Source organism: Larimichthys crocea, chromosome XIX (assembly GCF_000972845.2).
Source record: "Larimichthys crocea isolate SSNF chromosome XIX, L_crocea_2.0, whole genome shotgun sequence".
Lineage (NCBI taxonomy): Eukaryota > Metazoa > Chordata > Actinopteri > Sciaenidae > Larimichthys > Larimichthys crocea.
The window spans coordinates 1,869,317-1,890,840 of record NC_040029.1 but is presented as its reverse complement, the minus strand read 5'-3'; the positions used below and the strand labels follow the sequence as shown (position 1 = coordinate 1,890,840).

The 21,524-nt window shown below is 41.8% G+C and overlaps 1 protein-coding gene across 3 annotated transcripts in view; it reads right to left on the bottom strand.

Annotated features, from left to right (window-relative positions):
- The window catches only part of LOC104926400 (beta-1,3-galactosyltransferase 1), a 93,537-nt gene that overhangs the window by 40,575 nt on the left and 31,438 nt on the right, over positions 1 to 21,524 (bottom strand). For all 3 annotated transcript variants that reach the window (XM_019257444.2, XM_019257443.2, XM_010740249.3), the window contains one exon: positions 8,255 to 8,312. The gene's annotated coding sequence lies outside the window, so the exon portion shown is untranslated. The remainder of the gene's footprint in view (positions 1 to 8,254; positions 8,313 to 21,524) is intronic.

Sequence of the window (21,524 nt, the reverse complement as noted above, 5' to 3'; positions counted from 1 at the left end):
GGAAAGTGATGAAAGGATTTCGACAAAATAAACTAAATGAAGCACGCAATGCTGAGCTCGCCTTCATCAGAGAACAAGCAGTTCGATGCCTAACCATTCGTCATTAAGCACAAGTGGAGACCATCAGTGGAGACAGATAAGAGGCAATCTATCATTACTTCGCTAGCAGTGTTAACACATACCGTTGTGATACAATCAGGGCAGAGAAAATTAACCAGCTCATCATGAAGCTGATGGAGCTTGTTGAGCCAGACAGAAAAGTAGACTACTGAGGACCCTCAATTTTATATATATATATATATATATATATATATATATATATATATATATCCTCTAGGGACTATGACTATCAAGAGCAAACTGGCCAGTGTTTCTCAAGGCACGATTTGACTCGATAGTGGTGTTAGAGTAAAGGTCAGGTAATCAACAAAATTATTGGAATGGTCCTGTAGGGACCAAACAACCGGTAACCAATTTAATGCCAATTTGTCAAGTCTTTGTTGGAGGTACACTTGACCCAAGTTGTGGACAGAACAATGGAACAATAGACCAACATCGTTGGGTAATGCTTGAAACTTAGTAGTTCGTATGACTCAGAGATGCAACAGTTTTTCTGTGTTCAGCGAGTTGATTTTAAGGCTTTTATAGACCTCATTCATACCACACAGAATGGAATTTAATACCCGTTTCATGGTCAGAAATATGACAGTATGACCAATATAGCAATAAGGCCTTGAAATATATATTACTATATAAAAAATGTCCAGCTCTTTGTAGCAGTGCATGATAATCATTCCTAATGATGTTATCAATTAAATGAACACGATCTGGACCCAGATAAGCAGCAGAAAATGGATAGAGGGATTAACCAATGAAAACTGATTTATTCATTTAAAACAGCCCATTAGACATTGATGATGAGCTTCATTGTTATTGCATCCAGTAGTAGAGACACTGTTTGCTACATAAGTGAAAGTCCACAGGAGGAAAAGGACTGCCAGCCTTGTCCGAGACAATCTACGGTCACAGCAATCCTACTCTTACTTTATAGGTGTGTAACATCTCCCAACAGCCTCCCAACAACTTTTTATGAGTAACATTACAGCCTACGTCAAGACTTGATTAAACCAAAGGCGAGACTTTTTAATACCTTTGCAGAAACTGAATTTAGTGTTTTTTTAAGACTTTGCAAGATACCCGATCAGAAACAGATGAAAACCTTGCAATCTTAGACGTGATTATAATTCAAATATAGGGAAAGCTGTCTGTCAGTTTTTCCTTAAAGGCTCTCGTGGTAAATTGATTTGTATTTGGGAAAATTGACAAAGCTTGAGAGATAAGTTCTAATCCTGCCTTTGTTATCATCTCCACACACCTGGCCAAGTGGCTGTGTTTGTTTGATTGCTGGTTTCCGATAGTTCAGATAGGAGCAGGTTTCTCGCACAGTTAAGCCATTCAAAAAGCACTTAAGTTAAAGCGTATCAATGCCTGCAGGTGCAGAAGTTAAGGAAAAAAACAAACAAACCAAACCTATTTTATTCTATTGGCTTTGTGTCTGTTAAAATGTGTACAAATCCGAGCAGAGCTGTGATCCTCCAACATAGCAGAAGTGGTTAAAAAACTCAAGACAGCTCATGCTGGTGACTGACTGCTTATGGACTCCTCACAAGGATGTGTCAGCCAAAAACTTTAAATTAGCAGCAAAGTGAAATACATCTCAGAGAAGGGGGATTCACTCCGATGATTTCAAAACAAAAGCAGCTCTCGACCTTCACTTTAAATGAAACCTTCATTTGTCAAGAGATGCTCTGACTGGCGAGGACCGGCAGAGCTCTCTGCTCAAGTGGATATAAAAACAGCGCTCCGACACTGCAGTGTTCCATACAGCCCTGCATTGTGCCAGGTTCAAAGGCTGCTGTAAACACTGTCGGATGCATCTCTCACAGATTTTAACCTTGCAAACAGGAAGTGAACAGAGTTTGACCACTTGGGGAATCAGGAGCCCACTTCACAGTCCCGGCTGTGCTGGAAAAGGTTAAAGGCTGCAGCAGTACATGCAAGCTGAGGTAGATACCACCTCCACACAGCTCATTGATCGATCTCTGTACTGATATTTGTGAGGATCACTACTGTCCACGTTGGCACGTCCACAGACAGGAAGGAAACTACAACACTCCTCTTTGGATTATAGTAACAGAACTACAGAGAACTTTTGGAGTTAAAGACAAAGGAGTCCATGTGCATTGGGGACAGAGGCCAAAGTTAGTTTTTGTACTTGTACTTGTTCAAAATCTTTAAATGTTTTTGACACTGACTAAAAATACAAGCCTCCACCTCCACAGAACACAATGAGCTGAACCAATGTTCGGCTTCACCACAGTAGAAAGCAGACTTGTATACACTAGGGATGTCAAACTGACAGATCAGTGTATACTGCGTAGAACTTTGGTGTTTCTTATAGTACGCCTTGGTCTACAGTAGCTCCAGCATCATTAGTTCCATTTCCTGATACAAAAAGTCAGTTTGACTTGCCATAATAATGCTTACATCAACAAGGACATAACTGCATCCAATCAGACTGTAATGTTTACATGGGTCCTGACCCGATTCCTTAATGACATCTAGCTATTGATGGAAATGTATTAATGCAGTGACCGTGCAGTGAGGTTAACCTGCCTGAATGGCAGTTTAGCTGATGCAGCAGCAGCCCCCACCCCGCCAACACGTTAAATGAAACCTTCATTTGCATTTACTTGACGCTGTACTTCATCTTCTGCCCGGTCGGTCCCAGATATGATCTCAATTCTTCTATCAGCAGCGAGAGAGAGATCCTGTAGGGAGGCCGCTGTGTTCTCGTGTCAGCCGAGACAAATAACTTTTCATCCTGTGGACGACTTATTTGAACCCAAGCACACACTGTAAATCAACCTGCGCGCGGCCGACGGAAAGCTGCGAGATGCATCCACAGTCCTCTCCAGCCTGTTTCCAAAGAGACGTTACTGTTCGAAATGAGAGCCTCTTGCTGCTCCCCAATTGAAACCCTACAGCAGTTTCATTTAATCTGACAAGTATAATCTTCTGAGATTGCCCTTTCCCGCTGTGATGTTTGGAAAGCTTATAAAAGACTCACTTCATTGATCTGAAGACACTTTAAGAGGCCTTATTGTTGTTCCCATGCCATAATCACAAATAGACCCTTTGAAATGGAATAATGCCAAACAATGCCAGTCAGTGAGGGAGTTGCCCATGCAATAAAGACTTAATAGTTTTATCATTGCTTTGAAATCACAGTGTGTGTGTGTTGCTGTCTGCCGGCAGTTCAAGTACAGCTCCTTTAATGTAACCGCAGATGCTGGCGTTGTTGAGGTCGTACAGGATGAAATACGAGATGTTTTATAGTAAAAATCCGATAAACTCTTCAATCTTTGGGGACAAATTACTATTTTCATTGACAATCAAAGTCATTAAGCAGAGTATATATAGTCTGAAAGATGCGCGCACACCCCCTTTACCACTCATCAAGCCCTTCACCTCCCACTGCGCCAAAATGAATTCCCCCTTGAGGCCAGCCATTCAAGGTTTACGTTCCTAATGACCCACAATAATTCAACTGTGATTGATCAGCGGAATCGAGTAATGAGTTTCAACCACCATGCCGAGACAGAGATCTCTGAGGCTTCTTCACCACTGTATTAAGCATTGTGCTCCCTGATATCTCACAGTGCGGTCAAATAACTCACTGCCATTGGCCGGGGCCCAGGCCGATATCTCACCGCGGTTGGCTGCCGCTTACACTGAACACACAGTGTGCGGGGAAACCGTGCATGACAAACGGCGCCCTGCATTCGCACTTTATTCGAGGAGGGGGGCGACAGATCGGTGCAAGGACAGCTTGAGGAAGATGTATGAGTTGGTGGCATAATGTATTCATAGGGAAAAAGATGGAGAAATTGGTCTTGAGACATGATGAAGAGCCCACTGAGGTGTCTCTGAGAAATTATGATGAAGCTATGCAAATAAGGCCTGCAGCTGGATCTCCAGCGTGTACTGTTGTATTAGCCTGTCACTGATGGTAGACTAATACTCTGACTGAGTGAGCGATGAGTCCATCTATTACTGAAATTTAAATCCAGAATTATGATGAAATCAAGTGAAAGTCTGCAGCAGATACAGTACCAGTCAATAGTTTGGACACATCTTCTCACTTTCTTATGTTTGAGACCATTGGAGGTAGTGTTGACGTACAGTAAATAGCTTTATTCAACTACTGTAGTAATCCATATTATGGCAAGAACCACTTAAATAAGTAAAGAGAAATGACAGTCAGTCATTACTTTAAGACATGAAGGTCAGACAATCGAGAAAATTTCAAGGAAAGGAAGACCAAGAGTCATCTTTGCTGCCTGACCACCGTGATTAGAGCCCACATAAACATAAACGCTCTAGAGTTCAAGTAGCAAACACATCTCAAGACTCAACTGTTCTGAAAGACTGCCAAAATCTGACCTTCATGTCAAGCAGCTGGAAAGAAACCACGACTTAGGGAAACCAACAACAGCAAGAGGAGAACTGTTAAGACAACAAGCACAATGAATGGACATTAGACCAGAGGAAATCTGGATTTTGATGTGATGAGTCCAAATTTGACATTTTTGGTTCCAACCGCTGTGTCTTTGTAAGACGCAGAAAAAGTGAACGGATGGTTTCTACGTGCGTGGTTCCCACCATGAAGCAAGGAGGACGTGTGATGGTATGGGGTTCGTTTGCTGGTGAGACTTTTGGTGACTTGTTCAAAATTCAAGGTCATCATTTGTTTTTGAACAGGATAATGACCCCAAACACACCTCCAGGCTAGGTAAGGGATGTCACGTCACCCAACGTAAACCCAGTTGAGATGTTAGGGATGAGTTGGACCACAGAGTGAAGGCAAAGCAGTCAACAAGTGCTCAGCATTTATGAGAACTTCCATTCCAAGTGACGACCTCATGAATCTGACTGAGAGAATGTCAAGAGCTTGCAAAGCATGGCTACTTTGAAGAATCTAACACTTTTTTTTGTTTACCATGTTTCCATGAGTGTCATTTCATAAATTTGATGACTTCAGAGTTAATCTACAATGTAGAAAAAAAAAATAATAATAATAATAATAATTCTAAAGCTATGATTAGAATCTAAAATCAGCACTTTATTCAGGGGACCCTTGATGAGTCACCAATTTAAAAGCCTAGCAGCAAGACAAACACTCATATCTTTCACCCAGCGAGAAGAAGCCTCATAACGGAAGTTAAACGATGTTAGCACATTACACTCTTATATCTGCATCTGTGTCAGAGAGCAGCTTTTAAATCTACGCCAGTGCATTAACTATAATTCATCACATTTTCTTTCTTGTTTCTCTAAGCAAATAAGAGAAGAAGAAATCCTTTTGACTTGTCGGAAGAATTACCTCAAGGGTCGACTGAATATTTAAAGAGTTTCATAAATGAAAAGACAAGATAAAGTGCTGCAAAATGGACGTCCTTTTAACTGTTTGTACATATTCATATAGAACGCACAGTATGTCCCAGAGTCCTGATTTGGGAAGTAGGGAAAGCAGTTCAAAGATGTCTTACAGCAGATACTGACTGTTCCTCCCCAAGGCCCATCAACACATTCAGTCCTCTTCAATAAATATTTCACCACAAAGGTTATGCATGAATCACCATGTGTTCAGTCTGTACATTCATTTTGCGCAGTGCAACTTGTGCCACTCTTTTGTAGTGTGTGATCAGCTGCAGTTGTGAAGCCCAATTTTTGTTGTTTTTTTCTCCCCCTCGCAGCCAGAGAACAAGCCACTGCAAAAAGATTACCATCATCCATCGGAAGTGTCCCCGAAAATCGCTTGTATTTCAATTAGGCTTCTTCTTGGAGCTCTCCTCATCGACGAGTTTAGAAAGTGGAATTTCTGTGTGATTAGTGCTTTGAATATCATAATACAGCTGGAGAACACAATGGGTCTGGCTGCAGAGCCGCCGCAATTAAAAATGACGTCATGTTAAAATACTCTTCCAAGGCTAGAAAATGCAAATTACATGCAGATTAGAAATATAATTCATGTATTAATTTGGCATGCTGAGTGGTGATTAGGTGAGAGGGAGTAAGCAGCAGCCGCTAATGCTCGGAAACAGCTAAAAACAGTTTGGTGAGAGGAAGCCAAGGCCGGCAATTCCCTTCATTTACTCAATGTGAGGGATGACCTTTTCACAGAGTCCCTGCCTGTGATGCGAAGGAAGCACGCATATGTAGGGGATTGAACTTTAGCCTGCATGAAACATCTGACATATGTTGCTAACTGTTTGTGTCTCCGCAGGGCTGTTGAGGACACAGACAGGGCGCTGAGGAGGAACGACAGAGCAGGCAGGATGACGACTTCTCTAAACGTCTGTTATCTGGGTTTGGTTTTAACGTCCAACGGCAACATCAAACCGCAGAATATATCCTCCCACCTCTGGAGGAGGACGCTGTGGATGAGCTCCACATGATTACTTCTGCTCAGCCTGTGAGAAAAAGATGAATAATAAGTCTTCTGAGGCTCAGGTGGAGGCTTGTCAAGTCTGAGAAAATGGGTTTGAGAAGAGTGAGCATTTACCAGGCAGGAGATTAAAGATGCTACCGGCGTGCATTATGGGAAATGTAGGATCCGGCATTTTTGGAGCTTGTCCCCTGATACGAGGGACTAAAAGACTGAATATTTCAGTTTCTTCTTCATCATTCTATGTATGCATCTCTTGTGAGCCTATCCCTATAATAATTATAATCATGTTTTATTATTTAAAAGGGAGAGACAGCAGGTCAACAGTACACATCACGCAGAAGTGGTATACATCACGTGAAAGCTGGGAGCCTGAAGCTTAATTTGAGATGCAGCTCAGCACTGTGTTATTCTTGTCATGAATATGTAATAAACATTGTGTTATGCTGAGGCGCCTATTCAAATATTGAAAGTTTGGAGTGTACACGGGCTCAGTAAATAATGACTAAAGCATATGACGGCTTTTTCCAATGCTTGATTATATCTCATCAGTTGCTGGAGCAGTTTTTGGGTTCATACACAGATTGAGGATACAAATGGACCAAAATCCCTCCAAAGTGCCACAATAAGACCTTTGAAATTTGGAGATTTCTGTAGGAATTGTGTTTTTTCCAGGGATGCTGTAGTAAATATACATATCTAGACTTATTTGTAAAAGGATCAAGACAGAATTAGAAATATGGAAATGACAGTTTTTGATTGAAACATGTAACACATGATCACAAAGCTGCCTTGTTATCACCCCAAACATCTGTGTATTCTATCCCGCTGCTCGTGTTCAGATTAGAGGTCAGATTAGAGGACGGAAGACATCTGACACAAGCGGTGGTAAACCGACACGTAATCAATGTCGAGGAATTTATTTCGAGACTCGATCTGAAGGAGACCTGAGGACAGTTAGGACCTGACACAAATACGCCGAAGCACAGACAGCAGCAGCAGCATAACGTGCCACCAGCCAACAAGCAGATACGTCAAAAAGAGTTTCTTATGTGTTACATGTTGACACACAGCAATACAACGGTACCTTTCTCAGCTCGACTCAGGGTCGACAAACAACTTCCATTGTGTGAAACACATTTGAATAACTTCACCCACACTGTCACATCATCAGCACAGCACAAGTCATCTTTGATCACCATCTCCAGATGCATATTTAAATTAATAGTCTGTGATAACAAGACGTCGGCTAGAGAACCCCATCAACACCCTCGTCCTTCTGTTGAAGTAACATGTAAATACGCTGCGTATGATTATTGTCTTGTTCAGACAGGAAACACTTGAGAAAGGAAGTGATCCTGTGGGATCGCACCGTGCACCATATTTTCTCGTCAATAATTAATTATGTAATTCTCTTTGATGACAAAGTGAACCCAGAAGACGTTAAAGCACGCGGAGGCCGATAAAGCCACTGCTTCATTAAACAGCGAGATTGAAGCAGTGAACCTCAGAGGCAACAGTAACTTTTATTCCAGGCTTGTTTTTTAGTTCTCAATCTCCTCTGGCATTCTTTCTTTCCCCCCTTTCTTTCTTTTCCAGCAGAGAGAGCTCGGCCGAAATACATGAGTGCTGTGTCTACCTATTATGAAAAGGGCTTTTAAAAAGCAGAAATAGGCTGCATCCCTGACTGAGCAGCTATTTGACAAACGGACAGAAAGCTGTGGTCAGTGTAGCATGCCGTACCTGACACAGCTGGCTCTCGTTCAAAGCAATACAGGCTCCGTCTCCCCATCCAGCATCTCTGGAAGAAAGAAAAGAGAAAGGCAGGTCAGGACAAGTTACGTGACTGAAGAAAGAAAATATGTCGGAAGAAGGAAGCAACATGAGAACTATTTTCAACAAAACATGTTTTATTGAAGGCAAAGTGTCACCATGACTGTAGAAGGAATTGTCTCTTAAACTAAATAAACCCTTATTTTGTTGAGTTGAACTCATTCTGTTCTAAATTGAAACGATGAATCAGCGTTGTGCGTTTCCAAGTTGCAGACACAAACTGCACAAAGCCTCGACTCAAACCAAAGCGTGACACGCGCCGTTAGGGAAGGTTTAAGTGTAATCAGCTGATGGCTCATCAGTATTCCGCAGGCAGGGGCGCTATCGTCTAACTATGGCAACAAACAGACGCAGATGGCGGAGGGAATCTATTGATGTATGTTCTTTTATGAGAACTTATCATTCAAGGCCCACTTACGCCGAGGAAAGGTCAAATGAAATTCGCTCGCATAGGATTTTTTTTCGCCTGATTAATAAGCTTCCGCGGCAGACGCTACACCCACACACGGCGAGATTCAAATACATTTTCAGGTTTTCATTTTACTCGGATGATGACACTGAACTCCAGATAAGAACACACTAGTTTAATTACAATATTCCAAAAATTAAAAATTGAAATCTTCAAGGCTGAAACCCCCCCCCGTTCACTGAGACATTTACTCGAATGATCATTGTCAATCCGGGTCACAGCTATAGTGTCCCTAAGGCTGCAACTAATGACTAATTTCATTATTGATCGATCTGTCAATCATATTCTTGATTAGTGGATTAGCTGTTTGTTCCAGAAAAGTAAAAGAAATGTTTCCTCAACACAAGCACAACCAGTTTATTGTCACAGGGGACTAAAGAAAGCAGAAAATATTCACATCTGTGAAGCTTAATATCAAATAAGTGGACAATTAATTTAAAAGCTGACAACTAATAAATAAACTAAAAGTTGCCGCTCTGAGTGACCCTAAACTCTAATAGATATATAAAACATGATGCATTGTGGACCAGAACATGGTATGTACATGCCTTTTTCCATTTCATGCATGGACAAACGATACAGAGGATACATTTGAGACTCAAATAAAATGGCAGACGGTAAATATAGCAGACTGTACAGTTCCATAAGGACACAAACTAAAAGACTGCATGTCAAAAAAGCTGAAAAATGCTCATCAAAACATCTCAGAGGGCAAAGTGACATCCTGTGTTTGTCCGACCAAACCAAAAGATATTTCTTTATTTATGAAATGATGTGATAAAAACAGGCAGAAAACCATCATATTTGAGAAGCTGAAACAAGTTAAATATAATAAAATGAAACGACATGATCACTGATAACTCAACTAGTTGTTGATCAATTGTCTTTCACTTAACTAATCACTGCAGGGCTTGTTTAGAATCATTCAAACTGTCTGAGGCTAACCCTAAAGCTCAACTGTTGAAGCCCAAAATGACTGATGTTTGATGTGGTGAAGTAGTCGCCACATGAGAAATTAAAAGGTTTTTAACATATATATTATTTATCGCTAAGTTGAATAATTCAGTTCAATATGTCAGCATGCTACTGAACGGGAAAGCACAGCTGAGCTGAGGCTGCTTTATTTTTTGAGCTGTTTCGTCATTAACCAAAGCATTGGACTTCAAACTTCACTTTGTGATGGTGGCGTAGATGAAAACCTAAAGGATCGCACAGATGATGAATGGTCATCCATCTATTTATTTTTAATCGCAGCCACAAATGTCAACACACTGGTGGCGCCAGATAAAAAGTCAGGGATCATCGTGTGGATTTATCCTCTGGGGATCATGAATGTCTGTGCAAAATGTGTCCCTATCCATCTTGTGGACGGGTCAGAGAATGATTTTGACCTGCTGGTGGTGCTAAAGGACAATGAGGGAATCACCAAAGTCAGCAGGCTTCATCCTCTGGGGAACACGACTAGCTGAACAAAATGTCATGACGAACAAATAGAGCCACACGAGCCAAAGATTTTTAGTTTACGGGTATGAAAAGATCAATCAATTAGCAAAAGAGAATCAACTAATCAATGAATCAGTTAATTGTTTCAACTCTGCGACAGCTGAGGTTGAAGTGCAAAGCAGGGAGCACACAGGCTGACATTTCCGTCCCTGGGGACCCGGATAGAAGGAGAACGGCAAATAAAAGTACATACCATCATGGTGTGACTATCTCCCTGCAATCAAGGTTAAGAGAGAGAGAGAGAGAGAGAGAGAGAGAGAGAGGAAATACCACGTCAGGTCAGGACGGAGCCCTGTCACCGTTCTCGCTAACAGGCAGAGAGTGGTGTGCGCCGGGTAATTGGGAAGAACTTCCTGGCCTCGGACTTGAGTGGCATGTCTCGGCCGTGGCGTGAAGTCAGTTACCTGATCGGCGCTTAGATACATCGAGCTGTCAGCTCGGCTCCGGAGTAATCACGGCCCTCCATTAACAGGCCGCTCACGTGCCGAAATGGCTCTCGGAGATCGAGAGAAGCGAGAGAAAGGGCGGCGCGTCGAGAAAAAAGACAACGGCGGATAATGGCGCGTGAGGCCACACACAAACACTCGGAGGAGACAGCTGATGAGCAATCACCTCGCAAATTGGCTTACCACACAGATGCAGAGAAACACTTATTAGGGCATTACAAACATGCTTTGGTGGCCTTACTATAGGAGCTCATTCAGACGTTTTTCTCACACATTTAGCTCATTGTGGAAACCTTAATGCCTCCGTGTCTCCATTAACATAATTTTTCTGACGCTGGGAAAAAAATGGTGCCATTTGGAATGCATTACGCCGCCCCTGTCACCGCGCTAATCAGCATAATATGAATTATTGCCGTCATTACAGTGGGTGGCCGAGAAATAACAATGGCTCTTAATTATTCAACAACGAGGAATAATAAAGGGAGAGCAAATGCACCTTTAGTTTCTGCTGCCAACTATCATTAGAGTTTATATCTCTCTCCTCCTTTGGGAACGGAAACGTGGTTTTGTTGTGGAAATAATTTGGAAGACGGTGATGAGTGATGAGTCTTGTTTTTACCCTTGAATATACTCCTCGTGTTGTTTGTCTGCGAGTGCTCCATGCAGAGATTACCATAGGAGACCAATAAAAATGTGTTAGAGTTATAATTTCTAGTGTGTAATTGTTCCTTTTTCTGTGTGCTCAAGTGATTTTCTTTTTCGAGCCAAGTTTTGGTCCCAGATTTGAAGTTAATATAGGTTACATCATTAAACCCTTTTTTACATCCGGATACTTTGTCATAATGAAGATATATAATTTTACTAAAACTCCTTCCACTTATAATATCATGTCTCATTAGGAAGCCCGACCAAGGATCAAGTTTCTTTCATATCTGGAAAAAGAATAAAGGATCTTCAGCTAACAAGACTAAAAGCTGAATTCAATGTTTGAATACATGGCTGTTTTGTGAGTGGTCCGTGTCAATCTGCACAGAACAGCTCCAGCTGGAAGTCAGATGGAAAAAACGAGAGAATCCAGTCGATTTTCAAAATAAAACGCCCTGTGCAAACTTTCAATCGTTAAAACTGCCAAAAGGGAAACAATTTAAAGGTCCAGTATGTAACATTCAAGGGCATCTATTGACAGAAATGGAATATAATATTCATAGCTATGATTCTATTAGTATTCAATCATTTGAAAATATGAATTGTTGTTTTTGTAGAATAACCCTTCTGTATCTACAGATTTATATCCTCTTCCATGGAGTCCATCATGCTGAACCACTACATTTCTACAACAGCCCAGAAGGGACAAACCAAACATTGTCGTTTTTCACAGCCACTTTAGTTCCTCCGTGTGCTTGAACTGTACTCTACACACTGGACCTTTAACTACGTAGCATATTTACACATTTTGAAGCACATAAACCAGGAAAATTACCAAATCTGAGCAAGTCAAGTCTGGTGGGCAAAACACTTCTGAACAGAACAGATCAGAGCAGCGTCGTGACTGCGACATGATGGAGACCTGCCTGGTGGCAATGGCATTAGTATTGCAGGATGATCACAAACTTCGTGCACTGCCTTGTGTACCATTTTAGTTTGTTCAGTATCCGGTTTCATAAGAATAAATCAGCTTAATATACATGTTTCTAATTAGCAACATCAAAGGAGATGCTAATGTGTTTTTCTTTAATATCACTGTGGGCGGCTGGTGTTGATTACCTCGAGAAACAAACGCTGAACTCGAAACCATCCCTTCAATCGGCCTCAATTGGTCTCTTTGTCTCAAAAGGATTAAAAAAATATGTAATATACAGCGCGATTTTGTTAACTTAATTACATCTGGGTATCATAACTCCAGGTTGGCAAGGCCCAATTCATTATAGTAGACATTCCTTGAGAGATGAAGACTTAAACTGAATACCACAAATCCGCTGGCACTAGAGGGTTCCTCTGACCTTTCAGAACGAGCTGCCAATCAAATTTTAGCCCGTCTTAATGGAGACATGGTGATTACAGCGGACATGATTCAGAGCTATAAAGCGCTGCCCTTCAAAAGGAAATGAAGTTACACAATGAGTGAATATAGCCAAAGAGAGACGACTTCCACATAACAGGAAATACTGTGATGATTTCATCGGATCACAGTTTCTCTCTAGTAATGATGTAATGGCTGATCGACACATCTGTCAGCGCTGCCGTTCATCTCAACGTTCTATTGACACGCCGGCAATCCTGATTGCCCATCAGTGCTGCTAACTGGAGGGTGAGGTGGGGGAGGGGGGGAGTTGTCACAAATCAAAGCACGTCTTTGTGCAGTCTGAAAGGTTGAAACAGATACCGCCAGATCCTGAGATACCCGCCGGGGAGAATGAGATAATTAACTTTCAGCTTGAAGGCGTCCTAAAACTTCCTGTCAGCTGCTGTTAACGTTGTTGACAAAGTCTCCGACGACACGCAGCGGATATGGAAATGACGTTGGGCCTTTTTCGGGGGGTCTTTTTTAAATTATTCTGCAGGTGATTCACACTCCGTAGACAGCCCGAGCTCCCACACTGCTGCTCAGTGTATTCACTGTTCACCACGGGAAATGAAATTCAAGGTCACATTTCACTGGATTGAGTTTGAATTGAAATTCTACCACATATCCAGATCACGTGGGTCTTTGTCAAACCAAAGCAATACATTCGTTTTATATGAACTACTGCCAGCCTAACACAAACGCCTGCTTTCTGCCTTGCAGCTACAGAATATTGGCTTTTAGGCCAGGCAGACTTTGAATTATTGCAGTCAGACGGACATCTATAATACATTACTGCACATTTGAGTTCCTGCCTCGCTAAGAAAGGTCTTTAGCACAGCCTTGCACCTGAAAACCTGAAGGCCTGACTCCACCTTGGCTTTAAGAACTTAATACTGTACTTTAGTTTGAACAGACCCCCTTTGTTGATACTCCCACCCACCTCACAGCTCTGTCAGATTGTTGCCTCAGTGTTCCACTGTCTCCTCCGCTGTCTTTTCAAATGTTTTAATGATTGTACATCACAACTGAAGGGGGGGTTGTTCAAGTTAAAAGTTCAAGTTTATGTCTGAACACTAGGTAGGGGGCTGGAAGTTGTTTCTAGAGTCCACACTGCCCCCAATGTATATTGTGTTGATCGAGGGCCCAAACCAGTAGAGGCTATAGGCTGCCCCATGCTTGATTTAAGTCTCCACTATGCTAAATGTGTATTTTCTTTATCAGTAACTGTACAACATCTTTCTTACTGGCCGGTGACATTAACTCCCGTCTCTCCAGAGTCTCCACCTTCACATATGGTTACGACAGTGTTCAGAGGCATTTGAACTGCTAGCTGAACATCAAGAGGTAGAGCGCGTCGGCCACTACTCAGATGATCCGTGGTTCAATCCAATGTTGAAGTGTCCTTGAGCAATACTGAACCCCAAATTTCTCCCATCAGTGTGTGAATATGTCTGAATGGTTAGCTCTGAAGAACTGATGAGCAGCAGACACCTTGCATGGCAGCCAATACAATCATTGTATGAATGTGTGTGTGAATGGATGAATGCCCACTTGAATGGTCCTAAGTACAGTCTATTTACCATTAGCTTGGCGGAGGTAGCAGAGGTGATGAGTGACAGAGTAGAGGATTTAAATGGAGAGGTAAAACATGATTGGTTCCAGATCAATGTCTAGTGTAACTAAGTAACTGCATGTTATTTACTCACTTAAAAGAGTAGATTTGATGTTATTTTTTCAGGCCTGAGTGATATTTTGAGTGGGTTTGGTTTCCATTCAGGCTATCAAGAGAAATTAAGCTCCTGATTTGAATACGCCTTCGTTTTAAGAGAATGGCGCCCGTTGCTTCAAGAGCATCATATTGTGAAGGGTGCATTAAGAGATGCTTGTGACTTTTTATTTTAATGGAAACGACCCAGATCTAATTGAAAATGGCCTAGATCTTGATTACTCTAATTATGCACCTGGAGCAGAAAACACATGGTATACTTTCCTCAGAGCGAGGTCTGTCTGGTGTTTTGAACACGACTATGGGCCTAATTGGTTGACCTTTACGATGCGCAAGCCGTTAGTAAAGCCCTAATTAAGGCTCCCATTAGGATCTGAGATCCTGTCAATTAAGTCCTTAAACACAAAGATTTAGGTCTCTTAGCAGTCATCATCGAAGGCAAATGTCAGCGGATGACAGTAAGAAAAGTCGACCTGTTATCGCTCTGAGGAGTGAGGGATTGTCTTGCAGAGAAAGCGGTAGAAACAGCCTGGTGTTAAGTCTCAAAGCAATTATAACACTTGAAATTTGATTAAAAAGCTCAAACACAGAGTTCGGGAAACTTTTTGATTGACAGTGTACATTCTTTCTCAAAGCCTGGTCCATGTAGTGTCAATTAGTGACTCATGTTAAGATGTTACTGTCGAGTCTGGGGAGAGAAGAAGTAAATGTAACGTTGGAGGAACATTTTTTTCTCTTTCTTGCCTTTTATATTCCCAGCTGAAGGACGTTATGGACTAAGGATTTACACAAGAGACGAGCCAGATGACGACTTGCTCAACATCCATCAAAACTAGCCATAAAACATCCACTTTAGGCTCACATTTACATCTCATATCCGGTGGACAGTGCAGACAAACCTCTGTGGTCTTTGCGTATGTTTCAAGCTGCTGATGCGTATCAAATCAAGAAAATTACACGTCCTGTTTATCAGAACTGCAGCGCGTCCTCCTGCCCTCAGTGCTGAGAGCAGCTGCACTCAGGAGGGAGAAATAGGCCACATCTCGCCAGATCGCCTCTGTAACCTCTCACTTCATTATGATCATGTTTAATGAGTGAGACGCTCTCCAGGCATCCGGCATGGAAGTGTGTCATCCGCATTGTGCTACATGCTTGCCTTTAAGCAGGTAAGTGCACACACTCCATCGTCTCCCCGTGCAACAGGATCATTAACTCACGCGTTCCAGCCTGTGCTGAAAAATAACAAACAGGACACATTGATTTGTACCTGGGGCCAATCAATGTAATTTTGACGGCTGGGTGCAGCTGTGAGACGCATCTTTTTCCTCAGGATTTAGTCGAAGCGGGATCACTGAAGTCTGACATATTGCATGCGACACATGAATGAGCAAACAAATGATGTCCCTTTCAAACCTGGGCTGATTTGTGTAAATTGTGCAAATACTGCACGGTAATAAAGCGGTGAGACGCTCCCTGGAATTTCACGAAACTCTGACAGACAAATTAGACCAATTAGTGAAATTTCAGAGCGGTTTGGACTGAATGAGACAACCTTGAATGTAAAGAGCGCGTGAATAGATTTAGACGTCGCTGATTGGTGGGATGGCGGTACTTGGTGCTAGGCATGGAACAGATTTCATTGTCAGCACTGTCGGAAACACATGCCAGAGAACGTTTAGCACCTGAAGCATTACTATCTAACACATCAGTAATTAGACCAATCTTCTGGACACATTCAAGGCATTCAAGAACATCTTTCCAACATTACTTTAACATCCACTTTGTCCCACATTAATAGAGGCTGTTGATTTTTTGAACAGCAGAAGACGTGGAGGTGAACTGGTTTTAACTTATTAACGTGAACGGTGTAAACGCTTCACACCGCGAGACTTATACAGACTTAAACAGACAAGATTGACGACTTTTGTATAATTTATTCATTCAAATAGATTTTCTGTGTGCGGATCAAACCATCCGTGGTCATTTTTCAGACTCGGGAATCTACCACTCCGTTCGTATCGTGATATATTAACGAGTGGACGCGTATTGACATGCAGCCCAGCCCCAAAAAGAGACGTAGGATCCACTTTTCTTCCATTTCCGTTCAAGTTTAACATGCTTGAACTTTTAAAAAACATTATTATTGAACTCTGGCATGGAACACGCATGAAAAAAATGATTGAAGTTGCTTTCAGCCAAAGGCTCAGTGATGGTTACTGTACGTACCGATGGTACATCACAAATGCATAAAGCTTTCAAGGAGAGTGCACAGGAAATAAATGATATGGAAAAGGTTGTAGCTATGACAAGCTGAGCACAGAGTACTGCAGAGAGGAATATACTGAGATACTGAGAGCTACAGGTAAAAGGATTACTTCCCCTCTGCAGCCTCAGCCTACAGTTGTCATTGCCATTGAGTTTCCTTGAAGCCTCCCACCCCCACCCACTCACCCCTCCTTCTCCACCTCTTTGCCCCTGTCAAAGGAAAGGAGAGACAAGCCCTTGATGAGTGCACCTTTGATCTCTCTGAGGCGCCTCTGCTCCTCCTCCTCCCCCCCCCCGCCATCGTCCTCCTCTCTCTCCCGTCTGCTGAGGAGCTGTCAAGGAGTTCTGAGGGCTCGGTCTGTCCGCTCAGCTCCCTCATCGCCGCCGCCCAACTGCGTCTCCGGGCTCTTTCATCCTCACGCCCAATGCTTCGAGAGAAAAAAAGGCGGCTCCGGTCCCAGAAGGGCCTCGTCACCACCCAAAGTCTAGCCGCCACCTCCTTCTCTTTCTCTCTCCTCAGCCCCTCCGGTTAATCACAGTTGGCTTTTTCTTCCAGTCGGAGGCATTAGTCAGCAACGGGGCCCCATTCCTCACTGCTAATTGTTGCATTCGCTCCATTAAAGTACAGTGTTGAGTGCTAAAAGCAACAAGGCGGCATCGCTTGCATTGATCAGACCGGCACATAACAAATAGGTCAACACATTTCTCGCTCTTTTTCTGTTTATTTATTCAACTGTCAGAGCTGAAATGGCCAATCAATTCAGGCCCAGAGGGAGGTGTTTCAATCATAGTTCAGCCTCTGATTTAATCTTGTTATTTACACTGTGTACTCCGACCTCCTTGTTTATCATCGCCGCACGCATCTCGAAGCAATGTTTCACTTCAGAGGAACACTTGGACTTGTAGCTGTGAGACTTGGCATGTCATCTCTGCAGCCCGGCATTCGTTATGTTCCCATGAAGAGATCCAGTGGCCGGCCCATGCTTCGACAGCGCAATGAGCCGAGCCCCACTACAATCCCTCGTGCTATTACATATTCAATTAAATTCTTGGTCTCCCTGCCAGTAATAGTGATGAATATGCAGGCCGCTTATTTCTTTGTGTCACAGTCTCAGATGAAGGAGACATTGGGGGTTGAGAAAGCGTGCGAGTTGATTGGTTCCCTCCTTGCCACAGGGCAAACTGGTGGAGGTTAATGTTGCAGGAATGACGGATTGAGACGTGTAACTGGCACACATCGCTGACATGGGTGACAGAGAAATCACACATTTGAGGGGGAGATGCCTTCCAAGAAAGAATCCGTCTTACATAATCGTTTGGGAATGCCGTGGGATAGAAAAGGTTGGAATAGAGACTGAAGCGTCAGGATAACTGTGACATTGTGGCTCTTCCTATTAGTAAGAGTCTTGGAAGATATGCCAAGGTACAACCAGTGCAAGGTTCTCTATTGAACATTCAGAAAACGGTTGCTAATAACAACTCCTTTAGACGTTGAGTGAACTGGTCATTATTCTGTTGCTTTAGCTTGCACTCCATAGGCGCGAGCAAACATCCTCGGCATCAGACAAAGGTGACACACACGAGATGAACACTAGAAAATAAATTAACAATCATATTTAGAATGACATTACGTAATACTAACGGCTTGCGATTTGCAAATCACCCCATCACCCTACAAAGCTTCAAGCAAACGCCACAACCAGCTGGCCAATTGCCAACTGCTGGCAGTCGAGAGAGCACATAAACGTCACATCCTCTGTTCTGAGTCCTTTACAGAGAAATCAGTCCACACCAAGCGGCAACCTCTGTGGCTGTGACATGAAGCCAACGCAGAAGTGTCAAAACTTTAGTTTCTCAAACGTCCACTTAAGGCTGGCTCCAGAACGAATCAATCTCCATAAGTTGATGTTAACTAGTGTTGCATACTGTTGACACTGTAGGGAAGCGGGAAGAGAAGGCACTTAGCCCTTCACATAGAAATAACCGCAAGAAAGTCGTAAAGGGCTCTTCAAGTTACAATACAAGCCGCTCACCCATTACCAATGAAAAGTGATTCATATGTAAAACGTTTCAGAATCTGACATATGGCATCTTTAACTGCACAACCTTCCCATAGAGAGCTCATTTTAACTTCATAAACGCCACCTGTTCAAGTCCTGCTGTCGATCATCTGGAGATGAAAAACAGATGTGACAGTGTCAGAGGTGACATCAAGGGACCTGGAAATATTAGAAAATATTATGACAACGTGTCAGCGCAGAGCTTTACTTGTACAGTAATGATGACAGAACATGTCTTCATTCCAGGAGACAATTATTCATTTTGTATTACATAACGTATCTAAACTCCAGATTCCAGTTGTGTAAAGTGACATTACTTCACAGATGTCTAATTTATTCAGCAGTTGGTTGAAATAGCTGGCCGACCATGACTCACACCTTGCCAAACAAAAGGAGGCAGCCAACGGTTGCCGTAGGAACACCTCGGAGCATCGACAACAGCCTGCACTCTACATGAAAGGGATTTGTTCACTCCTATTCCACAGTTATCACTTCTCTTCCAGCAAAGCCATTAAAAGTTCTGAGGAATCGATAGCTTCAAATATGTGTAAAAACCAAAAGTTAGGAGCAACTAACAAACTCCGGCGAGCCTAAATTGCTTTTCCCCACACCGGATAGATAAAGCGCTGACCTGATAATAAATGAGAGTTTGCATTAAATGTTGGAGCATTAGTGAGCATGTGCTACACTAAAGACATAGGTCCTTGACTGGAATAGATAATTTGTTCACAGAAGATGAATTAACACAAGCTGGAACTATTTGTGCCGAGCACCATCATACTGACCTTAAAGAGGCACATTTGATGAATGCTGGCAGTGACTCACTGGATGAGTGGGGTTTTCTATTGATTCAAAGTGTGATTCCAGGTGTAGTAGGAGTGACGGAGGCCAGGCTTCATTACTGTAGTCATTGTTAGAGCCGCATGGTAGCACTTAGCAATTGACTGGAGAGTGTCTTACATGATTCTGTACTTAGCAACCTGTCACGAGCGCTTGAGGTTTCCAGAAAAACTCAACCACACTCCGACAGTCTTCACTGTATATGGGCTGCTTTAATTAAGAAATATTGAAGTGATGCTTACAGAAGCATAACTGTTGTGCCCATATTTGCATTAAAGCACACCATCTCATGTGATATTGGGATTATACAACAATTACCAACTTAAATAAAACATATAACCAAAAAGTTTCATATTTTGGGGCAATTTGCTCCCAAATTAAACATTTTTTGCTGGCCATTTCTGTTCCAATGTCTGTTTCCATAGAGATACATGGGGTCTGACTAATACTTGGAAAACAGTCATGAACACTTTTGTGTAATGGAACCCAGTTTACTACTCCAGCAAATAGTCGCAACCGAGACGATGTCTAGTCCCAGCCAACTGTTTGCATTTCCCAAACTGAGCACCACACATATAAACACTAAAGCAAATAAATACCACACATATAAACACTAAAGTGAATAAATACCATACATATAAACACTAAAGCAAATAAATACCACACATATAAACACTAAAGCGAATAAATACTACACGTATAAACACTAAAGCAAATAAATACCACACATATAAACACTAAAGCGAATAAATACCACACATATAAACACTAAAGCGAATAAATATCATACATATAAACACTAAAGCGAATAAATACCACACATATAAACACTAAAGCGAATAAATACCACACATATAAACACTAAAGCGAATAATTACCACACATATAAACACTAAAGCGAATAAATACCACACATATAAACACTAAAGCGAATAAATACCACACATATAAACACTAAAGCGAATAAATACCACACATATATAAACACTAAAGCGAATAAATACTACACATATAAACACTAAAGCGAATAAATATCACACATATAAACACTAAAGCAAATAAATACCACACACATAAACACTAAAGCAAATAAATACCACACATATAAACACTAAAGCGAATAAATACCACACATATAAACACTAAAATGAATAAATACCACACATATAAACACTAAAGCAAATAAATACCACATATAAACACTAAAGCAGATAAATACCACACATATAAAGACTAAACTGAATAGCTCAGTCTTGTAGTGACTAAGATATCTGCTGAAAAAGCTATTTTTCCATGAACAGATTTAGCTCTTAAGTCTGTGAACGTTTAAGCTAATAGCGCTGAATTTGTGACTCAGCACACAGCTGATGGAAGATGTGATCCAAACATGTTCATTAAGTCCACAGCGTCCAAAAGTCCAAAACATATTGAAAAAAAGATTGATTTAATCATTTCCAAAATTCACAACATGTTTTCATCTAATGAAATATTCAGCTTCAGTCCATATTAGTCAACCTTTGAAAACATTTTCTCTGCGCTCACTGTCTGACGTGCTGCACACAAACGAGGCACACACCTGTATTAATGAGGTACACACCTGTATTAACGAGGTACACACCTGTATCAACGAGGTACACACCTGTATTAATGAGGTACACACATCTGTATTAACAACACGGTCTAACAGCTCCATAAAATACAAAATATTTATTAAATAAAGCTAAAATTTGAAACTCAGATGATATATTAAAGTTTACTTCTAGTGTTTATAGTTATTTACATGTTAACATATATTTCCGGCTTTGA